The 15,976-nt window shown below is 39.6% G+C and overlaps 1 long non-coding RNA gene across 1 annotated transcript; it reads left to right on the forward strand.

Annotated features, from left to right (window-relative positions):
- Nucleotides 1-4,718: 4,718 nt before the first annotated feature.
- Nucleotides 4,719-7,675, forward strand: LOC113022267 (uncharacterized). The gene is made up of 3 exons (XR_013910129.1): nucleotides 4,719-5,966; nucleotides 6,124-6,276; nucleotides 6,563-7,675. It is a non-coding gene; the product is annotated as an uncharacterized LOC113022267 (long non-coding RNA).
- The last annotated feature ends 8,301 nt before the right edge of the window (nucleotides 7,676-15,976 follow it).

Consider the following 15,976-nt stretch of genomic DNA (forward strand, 5'->3'; position numbering starts at 1 on the left):
CCTGACTTGGTTAGATGTTGTGAATTTGGTTTTCTTAATTATGTTAACTATGAAAATAATCCTGTCATCAAACACTTTAGCAGTGTTGTGTGGTCTTAACTCACTAGAACCTCCTTGGGCTTTACATTTAAAGTTACAGTGAAAAGCTATCAAATATAAATTCAGCATTTAAGATAGTATGTCTGGTTCATATGTCACGTCCAGAGATGGGCAGTAACGCGTTACTTTTTTCAAGTCCATGATTAAAGTAAAGTAAGTAAAGTAAGGGATTACTATTGCAAAAACGGTAATTAGAATACCATTACTTTCCAGTAGGAATGCTGTGTTACTGCGTTACTAAAACTGTGATTTTTTTCCGAGAATGTCTCACGACAGTGACGTAAGCAAGTGCGACGTTCGTGACAACAGCTGTGTGCAGATCAACAATGGATAATATGTCAAGTGCGGGAGAGAGTATGAGCGTGCAGCGTTTAAAGCGTGGAAGTACTGACCTTACTTTGAGTTTGATTCCATAAAAAGTGACAAAAACATTAGTGTCCGTTATGCGTGGGAAGAAAACTTCTTTTTACAGTGGAAAAAAAACCCCTAAACTTCCAAGCAAGCTCCGAGTGCGCTACGACGTAATGGGAAATTCACAGAGAAACTCGTGGATTCTTCCACTGACCATTGCGGCACACCAGCACCAGGGTGAACCTCCACCTACGCCACTCCTGCTTTACATGTGAAAATAGAGCAACAGGATCGCTAGTCTTTGACTTTATTTATTTTCTGCTGTGTTTCACTTGCATCTATTTGAAAGAGTGAGTGTAAACACAAATATATATATATATATATATATTTTATGTGCTGGAATGTGCAGAAAATAGGTTTAAATATTAAACAAATTTCTTCCAGTCAGAATGTTGCATATAATTAAATTTTTGCTTGATGCATAAAGTTAAAAGATTAAAACTAATAAAACAAGTTAAAAAAAAGAGACTTTTCCATTTGATTACATTTTGTATGATGGATTATGCAGAAAAAGTAGAATTGGGCTGAAAGATCTATCGCTTTATCACCTATTCAGGTTGTAAATCGTGTTTTTAAAAAGTAACTAAGTAATTAATTACTTTTGAAAATAAGTAATCAGTAAAGTAACGGGATTACTTTTTCGGGGAAGTAATCAGTAATTAGTTACTGATTGCTTTTTTCAAGTAACTTGACCAACACTGGTCACGACATAAGAAGGGACCAGGACTCATCAGGACATGATAATATAGAAAGTGCTTGTCAGTCATTTGTGCAATGTTAATGTTAGATTTTCTTTGAAGTTTTGGACCAAACTCTGGATGTTTGTAGATTACCCCTTGGTATTACATTTAAATGTAAGTGTAATTATAGCAGTAGTTTTGGTGCCTAAATTGTCCCACTTTCTCTTTTTCTAACATGAAAGTCAGTTAATATGTCAGCAATTTTCACAGGAACAACATATTCAAGTTGCTACTTGTGTTTGGTGTTGGCATTGTGAGTTAAGAACGAAGGGTTTACTGCAAAGTATACAACAACTTTTAACAGACAGCTTCACTGCTTGATCACTCACGAGTGAAGCTGTTGTTGCAAGTGTAGTTAATATCCTTAACTGCGATCATATTTGCTTTAGACCAGTGGTTGCTTCACAACTGGAGCCAGGCGTTGCGGTGAGAGTGTGACGCTCAGGCCAACAGCAGCACACAGCAGAGGCCTTTGCTGCTTTACACAGAGCGTAGAGTAGAACATGAACAGCTTCTTGTTATTTTGTAGTCGCAGCCTGCTGGTCTGTAGATACATAGGCATTTGGGCGAGTGGCTGTGAGTAGTGCGGTGTGAATGGTAACACCCAGGACAAATTACATGGCGAGAGAAGAGGGGCCTCTCTCCTGCTGAGCCATGGTGGCATCACAGGGGCGGAAAATGACAAATCCTTGAAAAGGTCATACAAGACGCCTGCACCGTGATACGAGCTTACAGCCAATCTGACAATCTTAATTCAAATCATGACATTCCCCCAAAAAGTAGAACGTTTTCATCTCGTTTTCATGTCAGAACAGCAGCCTGACCTTTACCATGTAAGAACTTCACCGAGTTTTAACAAATGCTAATCAGAGTCCTTCATTAACAGGTCTCTTATACCCCCCCCCCCCCTCCCCCATTAGCAATTTATGCATTTCACACTCAGATTCAAAAGAGTAATAGGGTTTCTCTTGTATTCTATTAATACATCTGTCTGGATTGAGCCATCTGAAAATGACATGATGGATTTGAAGATGGCAAAGTGGTCATGATGAGAAGAGAAATGGACATCCTGTAGCATTTAAAAAAGCTAGTAATCTCAGTTAGTAAAACTAGGGCTCATTTCCTGTTTTTCCCCCCATAATAGTCATTTTTAATCTTATAAACTGGAAGAAAATATCTGTCAATGAGTTTTATGCTTCAACCAGCTCTATACTTGTACGGCTACTGTGCAGTACTGTTAGGGTGTGTCCCACAGCCTAATACTACTACACAAAAAACATCATCAAATATTTACCTGCAGGGTTAAAAACCTTACTGCTGCTCACCGTCTCTTTTTTAAAAACTTGTGTTTTTTGTCATAATAAACAATAAAAATCAGAAGTAAATTCAAATATTTTTTACACCAAACTTTGAACTTTTTGTTTGGGAAGAAGCACATTAAGGTGTGCTTGTTTTAGAAGCTTTGACAGATACCAAAAAGCTTTCACTGGCACTTCTTGCCTCTCCTTGCCCTGCCATTACAAAACATTACTAAGTAACGCCCCCTGGAGTGATTTGGTCTGTAGTTTGTTGAAATTATGGTCCATTAAGTAACAGTCCATAATACATTACCTCCATGTGACAGCAGTACATGCCCAAAATGTGGACAAGGAGTTCTGATCTGAGAAAATGTGCTTATAGCTTAGTTAGTTTTATCCTGTTTTTTGTGTTTTGTTTGATTGTTAGTTCTTTTGTTTATTGTGTTTGGGCCACACACAGAAATCTTAATAATTTTTACAATAATAATTGTAAAAAGTGAAATTTTGTTGAACTTTTGCGCTCAAGCGAAGCAGCTATTCAGATTCTTTGCATTTCGCTAACACATGTAACATTAATGTTACAGACTTATTTTAATGCTTCAACAGCGTATACAGCTACAACAGTGTATGGGTATATCCATAAACAGTAGTAAAGATGTGACGTCACCCTTTTGTTTGCGAGCAGATGCATGTTTTGCCACGAGGCAAAGCCGGCAACTGTTTGAAGCCCCAGGCTAGTGGGGGCCCCCAAGGGCTAGCAACCTTTCAACTACGGCAGTGTCAAAGTTTAGTAAAGCGACGGTAGGAGAGCTTTGACTTCCCTTAGGAAAAAAAATATTGCCATTTGTAGGGTTTTATTTGTTATGTTATAGGACTATTGTTGTTGACAGAATATTTGAAGTATAATGATGCTGAATGCTGAAGGGGGCTGTGAATTTTTGCCTGGGGCCCCAACAGAGTCTAGAATCACCACTGTCTGTGAGGTCCCAGTTTGAAGCCTGCCAACTGACCATATTAAAATGTGCTAACATGCCGCTTTTGAAGTGAGAGAAAAAATTGCAAGCCAATAAACATTAACCTGCATAATTCTCCTTTATGACATCGCCTTTAAAATGACACAAAGTTAGCAAATTAAAATAATGTTATTTTAAGCATGGCCTGTAAGTAGTGGTCATGCTACACTGAAAAAATGGGAATTGGCAGGCTTTTGAATTTGCACAAATGAATTTAGTTAATGCTACACAAGCCTCTCATGTTTCTCTTATTTACATGATTAAATAAAGTACCATTTACTTGATTATAAACAATACTGAGACTACTCATTTTTCTTGCATTGATTTAAAATGACTAAATTAGAATACTAAAACCATTGTAATCATGTTTGACCACAACCGGAAATGATGCAATATATTCAAAGACAACAACTAAATGTGATTGGATAATAAGACCTACCTTATCCAATAAGACAACAACATAATTTAAGGAGAGCGCAATTGACCGCCAGATTCTGGAAGACTGTTCAGCCACATGCAACCTTTGGCACTGAGTCAGGCATAGTGAGAAGGTAAGTAATTTAAATACATTTGTTTTAGTTGGGTACGTTTTCACAGAATTGTTGTAGTGCATGCTATATGAAACGTAATCTGTAATGCATCTACATGTTGTTTTTACAGTGCTAGCTAAAGTTGGTATTAGCTTTGTGGCTAAAGCTGAAAAATATTAACAAATTGCACATAGTCGGGAGAAAGCAGCTGTTGTCGGTCAGATATGGAATTTATGCATGTGACAGAGAGCACTGACGTTTTTGATGGCTTAGCAAGTTAAAACGTCACTGAGAGAGCAATAGTGTTTGTGTTACTCGTGCTAGCTATGGCTACATTGGCTAATTAGTCTGGCTGTAACCGTCAGAGTTTCAGAAGCTGGGAGGGCCACAGTGCCATACCTTAATTATTGCTGATGACATGCACTCAAGTTATAATAAGGATCCTGCCACCTTAGACGTGGGTTTAAGAACCTGTGCCCATAAATGCCAAATCATTTTTCCATTTAGTCATTGTTTTAGGTGAAGTGTCCCTTACTTGACTATTCTATTGGTCACGGCCAAATAATACAGCAGATATCTACAAGGAGATAAGTTTGTTCAACAGACTATGTCTTATTAAGTGATGTATTGTGAATTTTCCAACATCGGCCCAAAACAAATTAGGACCCTTTCCCCCCCTCTTTTTTTCTAGTTTGTGTAGAACATATGTGAGCTGCTTCTCAAAACATTATGTATAAATGAGGGAAAGATTGGTACTTTAAAGAAACCATTGATGCTCTTCTGGACTGGAATACCTTTTTTCAATTAAAATTAATGTTTTTTGTGATGGTGGAATTTTTACCTTTATGATTACAGAAGTCAAAACATCAGATGATGATAGCTTACCATCTAAACTCCCCATCTCTTGGCAAGTCTGAATTAGAGAGCTCAGCTGTATCGGCCTTTCTAGTGGATTTGCTTAAAGAGGAGATAGCTTAAGTCATTAGGTACATATTCCCTGACATTCTAGAGGTCAACCTTGCACAGTGTGTGACATAAAGAGTATAACTTATAGAAATGGAATGGTACTGGCCCAAAGGGCAGCAGGTGGATTGCCAGAATACTGAAAACCCATATCTGCATTGTACCACAGCATATTCTACATTGTCAGAGAGCTTGGTGGCTGGTACAGAGAGCACGACAGAGCTTTTGAGCTCCGCCCAGTATCCACAAGAATATTCACTCTCGCTTCACTCTGTGAACTCCTTGATACTTATCCATTGGTTGACTATGAGATTGGATCAGTCCACATTGTGACTTTAAAAAGGCATATAGAAATAAAAGGTGTTCATATAAGTGTAATAGGTTCAGTCGCATGTATTTCATTAGATAAATTCTTCTTTTTTATGTCTGATCTTTATAACTTTGAGTATTGGGTATGGATAGCTTTATGAAAACTAAACTGAAATGATTCTTTCTGAATGTCTGAATGCCTACAGAGTCCTATGGGGAGTCCTATGGTCCTAAAGACTGTTTTGGCTGACGGAACCTGTCGAAGGCTCACTCTCTAATGGAGCGCCTGAATCAACTGAGGATCTCATCGTTGAAGTCAAGAGACAGTGTTGTCTTCAGGGCAGTTTCAGACTTCAGTTTATGGATTCCTTGTTTGGGAATGAGTTTCTTAACCTTACCTCAGTTTCAGAAGTAGCAGACAAGGGGACTCTTAAAGCTATTGACATGTCAAAGCCCACAACATGGACATAAAAAAGAGTAACAGAGTTGGTGAAACTCAAGATGGAAAAGACTTTTTCATACAGAAGACATGAAGTTGTTCGTGATGCACCAATGGTGGAGGCTTTCATGGCAAGATGGCCTGCTCTATTTGATTTCCATGAGGTAAGGTTTGCCTCATACACGGTGTTCTTGTGGTATTAGCCTAAAATGGTTAAGGCACAGTTGTTATTTGACAGCCCATTTCTTCAGCATGAGTGATTGCGGCCTTCTTCCAGGTATTAAACCTTTGAAGCTCATTTCTCTGTGCTCATGTTTTCAGATCAACGCTGAGTTTAAGAGAATTGCCACTATCCCCCCTCAAACAAAGTTCCTGGCTCAGCTGGATCTCCACTTGGACAACCTGGTGAAGTTGGTCAACAGAAGAGGAGAGCTTGGACTAATACTGAAAAGAATTGTGGCATAAATGGATAATGTAAGTGATAAAGCCTCAACATTCACTTAACACGATCCTCTTTGGATGAAATTTTATAATTGTGGAAGATTTCAAATGTTTCCCATGATAAATTCTCTCATTTTGTATTTTTACATCTGCTTGTTTTTTTTAACCTTCACTTTGTCAACTTATTATTAATTGCCAGTAAACCTATTATTAATTTGTGTGCCTTTACTTTAAAAACATTCATGTAAAGTACACTATTAAAACTTAAATGAAGGACAAGAGCTGAATGAAGATGCTAATTACATACATTTCATTTCAGTGTGAAGATGTTGATGCTGAGTGTGTTAAGGGAGTGTGTATCTACATGGGTGAAGACCCTGGCATGCTTATCCAGGAGTATGTGGTATGTACTTGTGGTTTTTTTTTTCTTTTTGGACTTTCCACAGTGTGTCATATTATTTACTTGGAAATGACTAACATGGCTTCTTTTTTACAGGGCATGGAAGAACGTGCCATCAGTGAGACTGTTGAAGACACCACTGTTTGAATTTATCTTCTTAAAGAGCAAGCTTCAGCAGATGAAGAAGAGTTGTCCTTGCAGGCATCAGGGTGGCGAAGACTTTGGATAATGTAGCATTTGCTGTGATAATGCTATTTGGACTCATGTATGCATTAAACCTTGCCTACCCTGCTGACCTTCGCTACAACTTTGACGTTTTCCAGAAGGTTTTCATGGAACTGGATGGAGCTAAACTCTCTAAAGTTCTTGCTTTCAAAAACCATCTGTTTCATTGAGAAGTCAAAGACTGCACTTCTGCAATTCTTTGCAGTTTTTCATTTTGTGTTCAGTAACGTTATACTGCTTATGTTTTTATTGCTTTCCCCTCGTGTGACTGCAATGCAGGATAATTTTTCCTTTTGGTATCATGTTGTAAGAAATTTTTACTGACGATTTTTAGCAATATGTTCTAAGTCAACCTTAATGTCCTGCTTACATGTTTAAAATGAAGATTAAAATTCATGTAGGTGTTTGGTATTAGTTATGTAACAATGTCATTTAAGGCTCAACTTAGTTGAAATCTTATACAGGTAAATACATGTACAGAAGCTGAAACTGTTGTCAAATAACACACAAGTTATATTTGGGTAAATCTGTTTATTCATAAAAGCGTGTTGCTTTTTTTTCAGGTAGTCTTAATTTAGTTTACATTTTCAATTGTGTAATTAATACAAATGTTATATGTAAGAGATGACAGGATCATCTATAAGCACTTTCTTTTATTTGCTGCTGAGGTCAGTTTTTTGTGAAATATTTGCAAATATATTCTCAAACTAACTTTTTCTTTTAGTTATTTCTGCAGGCTATCTTTAAAAATGTGTTAACAAGTTTATATGGATACAGTTTAATAAAGGTGAATTGTTCAGTAGCACTCACAGTCTTTGCCTTTTTTGTCAATAATAATCAGTTAATATTTCAATTGAAAAAATTAAGTAGGATTTAAAGCCATAATTTGTGTTGCAGGAACATAATTGCAATGTGTTTACATTACATAATATCATTGCGTAACACTGGCAAATAAAAATAAGTTGGTGTTAAACATTAAAATATATTGACATTATGCAATACATTGATATTATGATAATAGATTAATATTAGTACATCAAACATGATTTTTTAAAGTAATCTGATGTAAATAAAATACTTTGATCTGACAAGCATTAATTACTTGAGGGAAAGTGGAAAATTAAGTCAGTCATACTTATTCATATTATGTGGGACCGATGTACACAATAAAATCAAGTAAATTGAAAGAACTTTTTTTTTCAGTGTAGTAGTAGGAAATTGTTTGCAGAGGTAGGGCAGAGGGCAGTCTATAGAAGTGGTCAACAAACCTTTTTGGGGAAAAAAAACCCCAAAAAACAAACCTTTTTTCAGTTTATGCCCGACAATATTTTCACGGACTGGCCTTTAAGGTGCCACGGATAAATACAACAAAATAAAACCAGTACCAGTACCCAGAAAAAGATAATTTATTCATAACACACGGGAAAAGACCCAGGGAAACCGAGTTAACAATGAAAACGTTAAAAAATAATGATAAAAACCCTGAAAGCCATAAATTTCACACCCGAGCCTCAACTCTCACGCCCTGGTACCAAGCGACTCGGTCCGTGGCCCGGGTGTTGGGGACCGCTGGCCTATAGAACTACAAGTTATTTTGCAACCACAAGTGTCGCCCTCTAATTGTCATTAAAAAGAATGCAGGGTTAAGGCACTTTAAGCTACAGCTATCTTTTACATTACAGTAAATGTCAGTCTTATACAATCCAATGCAACAGCCCTGCCACCAAGTGTTTTAATTCCCAAGGAGAACAAATGTGTACACCTAATTACGTTTATTGCTGAGACGAACAATCACACAGTGTAGTTCAATTTCAGTTAACTAAAGTAAAAGAAATTAAAGATCTTGAAGTTGAAGATCTAAAATCTTGACGAGTTGCTGTCTAGGGAGATTTTCACACAATATATTCACCAGTGTGCTCTGATTTTTGTTGCACTGAAACAATCCTGAGCTCTTGATGAAATCTAAACATGGGCAGCAATACCAACAGGCTACTGTGTGGACCAGAGGAGATAGGGCAGCAAAGCCCCGCTCACAGCTGGGTGCCCAGATTAATAGGCAAGATAGACGTAGTGTATGTGTTTACTCATCACTCTGATTGCGTCTGTCAGGGACAAAGGCTTTGTTTAAACAGGTTAGGACTGTACAAGACTGAATGCAAAGCTTTATAAATGAAGATATGCTGAGAAGCCCTGGTAGCGGTATAATGACTTCCATCATAAGACACACAGCGAGCTCATCCCTCACATCAGCGCAGCTTGAGCCACCTTTGCATTTGCATATTTAAATCTACTTACAGTATCATACACAATTCCCCATCCTGCTCACAAAAACTATCCAACCACTTCAGAGGAAGAAGGTCTTTTAATATATGAAATGCCGATGGTGCTGTGTCAGTTGGTTAGAGTTCAGGCTTTACAAGGAGCAGCACTTCAGCATGTGACCCGGTGCCGCGCGTATTGTCTGTTTCATTGTAACATTTCTTTTACCGAGGTTAATGAGCTTGACACCGGGTGCCCTCAGCCTGCTCAACAGAGTTACCTTGCACCCCGCCCTCTTTTCTCTCTGCATGCCATCAACCCGCAGCCTAACATCTCCACAGCTGAAAACAGCAATTTCACTTAGCACATGCAGCCAAGGGAAAGTTATCAAGCAGCAGAGTGCTCACCTGTGCTTTTCAAGGCTGTTCTGCAAGGTCATGCAGCCGGGAACGAGCTTGGTCTGTCAGTAGGAGCCTCTGAGGGATTAATCGTCCCTGCACTGTCTTATTCATGCTCTCTGACAAACTGATCCATGACTTTTCCTGCTTGCTAATCATCAGAAACAATTTTAACACCGTGCTGTGCTTTTCTTTTCTTTTCCGATCTAATTATATAATAACAACCAAACGCGAGCCAATTTAAAGGACCTATCTTCAAATGTGTGGCCTCATGCATATTTAATTGAACATGATTGTAGCATTAACAGCTGAATATGCAGCCGGCCTTTTCTCACATTTGTTCCAGCCTTAAGTGAAAGTGCCCTTAAATTAAAAGGCTATAGAAATCAATACAAGTGGCATCCATGGGAGAGCGCACGGCTTTGACAGTCTGTCTCCTAATGCATCTCTCACCACATATTCTGCTCGTGTTTCTAAAAGCACTTAATGTGCAATAAGCAGCTGCCCACCTCAGAGCCTGCCAAATGCTGGAGATGACTTGTCTGAAGAAGCTTAAAAGTTTGGGCTAATGCTATGTTAATGGATTATCTAGCCCTGCCTCTTTGTGAAACCGAAACTCGCTGTGTGGAGAAGCGCTGTCAAAACGATTCTTGACGTAAACTGGCGTGCAAAAAAAAAAAAAAAAAAATCCAAATCTGAGCTTTTATGTGATGCAACAGCTTTGACCAACATCTTACAATCAGGCAAAGTGCTTTTCGAATTCAGTGAATCTGCTTCACATTAATTCATTATAGAGCACATCATGGACCTTATGTTACCTGGCTGATTGCTCGTGTATTTAAGCAGTTGTATTAATATATTTAAAACCACATCAAATAAAATTCACTTCAGAGAGAGCAGAAGGCGCGATGGGGACAATCTAAGCTTCCTGACACACTGAGATGGAGGTCTGAGCTGTCCACTCTGGGTCATTTCCACAAAACAATTTGATACAGATTTCTTACTGGTGGGAGATTGCCTGTTTTCTTCCTCTTAAAGGTATACTTCCTTTCTCGTTACATATCCCTCATCTTGCTTCGGTTGGAGGCTTTATCCCTGCACATACACTCGAACGCGGTGATTTGTAAGAGCAGAAGAGTGAATCTGCAGCGCCAGCGAGTGAAGCTGCGAAGGACTGCATGAAAAGAACTCATTAAAAACTGTGACTCATACACACGCAGACGCTCACAGCTTGCTCCCGAGTTTAGATAATTTGCGAGTAAATCCAAGGCTGTTGTCCAACAACATATTTCTAATTGTTCCTGCACTCACGCACGCTCGTTTACACGTGCGCGCGCACAAGCGCGTACTGTATGGCACATAAGATCTTCCCTCACGCAGTTAGAGTCAAAAATGAAAAATAGATGAGATCTTTGTCACTCAAATGGCTGTGGGCTTCTTAAGTGCTGTCAGAGTACGGATGAGGCCAACATGCATTATGGAAGACAGTGCCTGGCTAAGCACCTCGACTCTCCGCCTGGTCCGCGGCGCAAAACTGTCTAATGGAGTTGAAGACATGGTTGTGTAGCAACCTTAGATTCTATAATAATATCTAAAGTTAGAAGTTAATTAATCTCAGAGGTATATCGTGGGCTTAAAGGCCTCTCCGCACTGTCTGGTGCTGCTAATTCCCTCCATCTGGGGTGCTGAGGAGCATTTATGGGAGTTTACCAGATTAGTCCCAGAAACAGGATCTTTAAAGGGAACTGCTTGTTCTCTTCAGATTGGAGATCTGTCTTCCTTGCAGGGCAGTGTGGGGGATAGGCTAGTAAAGCTCTATTCTATGCTTATGTGACTTGTTTGACTAGAGGCCTAAAAATGGAATGTGCTAAACGGGGAAAGCCTTTTGTTACTGATGTGTAAAGCAGGACATGTATGGAATTCATTTGAATTTGTGCAGAGTGCATGCCTTTCCAATTACACTTGTAGTGGATTTTCTTCCAGATCGTGCACATCCAGAAGAGGCTTAGGTCAGTTTTAGATACACATCTATGTAGATTAACCAAATACTGTGGTATCAAACATTTTGGAATTAGGACTTATCTAAAAGTTGTTCGAGCTGATTAGGTGGCAGAGATCAGTGGCCTGTGGCTCACAGCCACAACTCAGTGTGGCTCACTGGAGCTAAAGTTGCACGCAATAATAGATGAACAATGATATTTGTTTCTTTTGGTTCAATAATATTGTGTCCTCCAACTTTTGGCAAGATCTAGACCTGTCCTGATAAGACCAAGGTCATCTGTTAGGAGTGTCTGCATAGGAAATGAGTGCAAGCTCCCAGCAGACTCAGCAGGGAGGCTGGAGAGTTAATAGTCGCTGCTCTGGTTTTAAAATCTGTCTGCAGTCCTTGCCGAGTTCCCTATTCTCTGACCACGGCTGGCACACAGAGCGGAGACCGTTTGAAAAAGACACACGTGAAGCAGGGGGGCTGGAAGTAAGAGACAAAAGTGATAGTCAAAGTGAGATTTAACAACACAGAATAGGGGAAGGTTCATGTGGCACCGTCTTCCAGCCCTTTCCCCCTAATCATTTTCAAATGTTCCCTTCCGAAAAGCGCAACTTTCTCTCTTTATTCACATACCAGAAATTCAAATTACATACAGTGCTGCAGACTGGATCCAGAGTCGACTGCGTTAGTTAAGTGAATTTCCCCATGTGCCATTTTGGGTGTGCGCGAGAAGCCGTCTTACCTACAGTTTGTGTCAGTCACAGCTGGCAATGACGAATTATTAAGGTGGATTTGACATAAAATGTTGGACGTAGTCCCCCTCTACCTTTTCTCCACCTATTAGTCTCTGAGAGCCTTACTTGACAGGGAGTGCCATCAGCTAGCATCAGCTCAGGCAGCAGAGCTTTCTCTCCTCCCCCGCAGATGCACCTTAGGCCTGCAGTGGTCTCCTCCTCTTCTTTGTTCCGCGCATCTGTTCAGCATCAGATGACAGCACTGATTAGCCTCACTCAGGGTCTTAATAAGACAACTGGAGTACAGAAAGCCGGCACAAGGTGAACACAGACACACAAACACACAGGATGTACAGCTGTAATCACTACATGCTCTTTCTACACTTTACCTACTCCCATACCTTTAACCTAACTATGACTCTGTCCTTAACCCTAATGAGGTCTGGAATACGTCCCTCAGTACTGGTGATCTGTCTATTTTTCCTAATCTCAGCATCTCGGTTGGTAAAGTCCACCCTGCTCGGACAGAGAACTACTTATTATAATTTTCTCATAATGTCGACCTCTGGACTGTATCCAACAGCGCTTCGGGGAGAAATCAGGCTTTTTTTTATTCATAGCGCTCTGAATTTTTATTTGATTTGTTCTCCTGAAATGCAGACGATTTGAAAATATCATTAATCTTCTAAAAAGTTAATCAGGTCACTCTGCTGTGATTTCTTTGAAACTAAAGTGATGCTTTCTGTAAATAACAAAAACTGGAACAGTAGTGTGTTCCTGTCAAATGAAAGAGTAAGAAGCCAAGTGTGACTGTTCCAGGTATTCATACACTGCTGCTGGCCTGCAAATTACACCTCTCACTGTGTCATCATTTCCTTTTTATTCGCAGTTTTCCTGCAGTTATTTGTATGTTTGCTAACACGACAAAAGGGGGCACGAAAATAAGCAACGTCTACACCAATTGACCAGCCTAGCTTGTTTCTTCGACCTTAAACCAATGGCGGTTTATTAAATTCAAACATAATACACAGTCTTCCACAAGTGTAACATGCACAGTGTTGAAGAAAAACAACCATTTAGCTGTTGTTTTTGCTTGCTATTTTTTTTTTTTCGTCAGATGTGTATGTACTGCTGGTACGAGTGGGTGTGCAACCTCAGCTCTCGATAGTGCTGTGTTTCTGCAGGGTGAACTTCTCCCACTCGTCTTCACCATCTCCCCCTCTGCCTCCTGGCGGATGCTCCTCACTCTGATATGTGTGTCCCAGCCCACCTGTTCAGGCCTCATTACTGTCAGGCCTGTGTTAATAAATATCCAGGTGTAGAGCGCTCCTCGGTGCCTGTACTTCATCACCAAGGAGCTCAGTCTGCTGGTCGCCCCCTCCTCTCCTGCAGCAGGGCTGACAGGAACCATGATTACACTGTAAGCACTGTAGTTATTCACCTTCTGCCCAAACTCCGACACTGCACTCCATCTTACGCACCAGCACAGGGACACGCACACATACAGCGCTCATGTGCACGTACACACCTTCTTACAGGAACACACACACACACTGACAAACAAACACTCGCAGATATTTGCTCTTTCATTCCCATTAGTTTTTTCCCCTCCAGTGCAACGGGGTGTGCAGGCAACATGGACGACATGTTGCCATTTGCACTGTACGAATATCCCTACAGCAATGTTTGGTGACGGCACCCTCACGAAATCATTATTGTAGTGTAGGTCCACCGCGCTGAGCACTTAATCATGCATAACATGAAAAACATGTTGTTTTGAAATACAGTCCAACACCTTCCTGTAACTCTGTAAAAAAAAAAAAAAATAGGCTGTGTATTTTATAATCAGATTTTTGCTGTTTAAAAAATGTCATTCTGAGCAAGTAATTGTTATGTCAAGAAGAATGAAATCTCTTGAATGTTGCATGAATCAGTTTTTAAATGTGTGATGTTTGTTCTCTGTTAACAGTCTATCTGACATTTTAGTTTTATGTTGGCATGCATTTCACCAAGATTCCCATTGTGTGCCATTTACAGTGCATGTTACTGTGCAATTTCTGTCTATGATTGACTGCTAAAAGTCTTCAGGTGAATTCAAAGATTTCTTTTTCCCGGTGCACTCAGACAGCATGTTTCAAACACAAATCTGCTTAATTCAAGTATTTTATGGAAGTATATGTCAACAATCACTGTGCAACAATGTGGAACAAGAAGGGACACTGATACTGTAACCAGAACCAGGAAAAAGTAGCCTTTTAAATGATTTTAACCTTAGGTGAAGTTCACATAGACTATATGGAAAACCAAATCGGGCTTCTCCAAGTGAAAAAGAATCACGCACCCAGCCATGCAGTCTGCCTTTACAAACATTTGTGGGGGGAAATGGGTCGTTCTAAAAAGCTCACTGAATTTGAGCACGGTGTTATAGCAGGATAGCACTGTCTGTGAAATTTCTTCCCTTCTAGAAATTCCGCCATTCACTGTAAGTTCTATTCCTGCAAAGTGGAAGCATTTAGAAACCACAGTGGCAGATCACAAAATGTTACAGAGCAGGGTCACAGAGTGTTGCGGCACATTGTGCTTAAAAATCACCGAGTCTGCTGATTCAATAACAACAGAGCTCCAAACCTCCTCTAGCGTTAACATCAGCTTGAAAACTGTGTGCTGGGAGCTTCATGGCATGGGTTTCTATGGCTGAGCAACTCCCATAAGTATAATGTTTAGGTGTTTGAGGGACAGTGAGAAAGGGCACTTAAAAAGAGAAAGAGAAAAAAAATCTTCTGGATCACCTGTTGAGAGAAAAAGAAGAGAAAACAAGCAAAGAAAACAGAGCAACATACTAAACACAACACCATCACGTTAATCTAGCTAAGTGTAAACAGCAGTGAATACTAAATATCGAATGTTGTTGTGTAGCAAGCAGGACCGACAGTGCACAATGTGCTTGGAAATAGCAGCCAATAAAGGTGTAGTTTATGTCTATGAACGGTGAACACCCGTGTCACACCTGTGTGGATCAGCGCGCTTGTATTCAAAAGGTTTCCCCATGTAATGGTCTGCTAGAGGTTGTAGAGAGACATAGCCCTGTCCCCCAGGGCATGAAGCAGGCATGGAGGAGATCCAGCCTCCAGACATCCAGAGGCCCCAGAGTGCGAGAGCCCAAGGAGGACCACCGGAGGGGCATCCGTGACTTTTGTTCATAATGCTCATCAAGTCTATTATAGATAATAATAGTCATTGAAGTTGTATACATGCTATTTGTGAAGCACAATAACTTTTTTGCATTGACTTTTTGTGATGTGGTGATGTTTGTATTTTAGTGTAGTCAATTATCAGAACTAATACATCATCATCATAATATTGTATTAATGAATTAGCCATTTCACTCTCAAAATGTAAACTTTAAACTAAAAGTTTGTAAGATAGTTAAATGCTCTCCTCAAAAGGCGGCTTCGAATTACAGAGCATAACTGTTGAATATAAAAATACGAGTGGGTAATTCTTATCAGCGTAAAAAGCATATGTTTACTGTTAGGAGTACTTTTATTTAAATGACAGAACAGAACACTTACTTATAACTTTATTATACGTAGTCTATAACTTTACTGTTAACTTTACTAAACCTTTAATGAGGACTCGCTTTTAAAGTACAATCAATACATTTTTAACTTTGCTTCCTTGCTCACACAGTTCACTGAATATTACAAAACATCCCAGCTCATTTCTCCAG

This window comes from Astatotilapia calliptera, chromosome 1 (genome assembly GCF_964374335.1).
Source record: "Astatotilapia calliptera chromosome 1, fAstCal68.1, whole genome shotgun sequence".
Lineage (NCBI taxonomy): Eukaryota > Metazoa > Chordata > Actinopteri > Cichliformes > Cichlidae > Astatotilapia > Astatotilapia calliptera.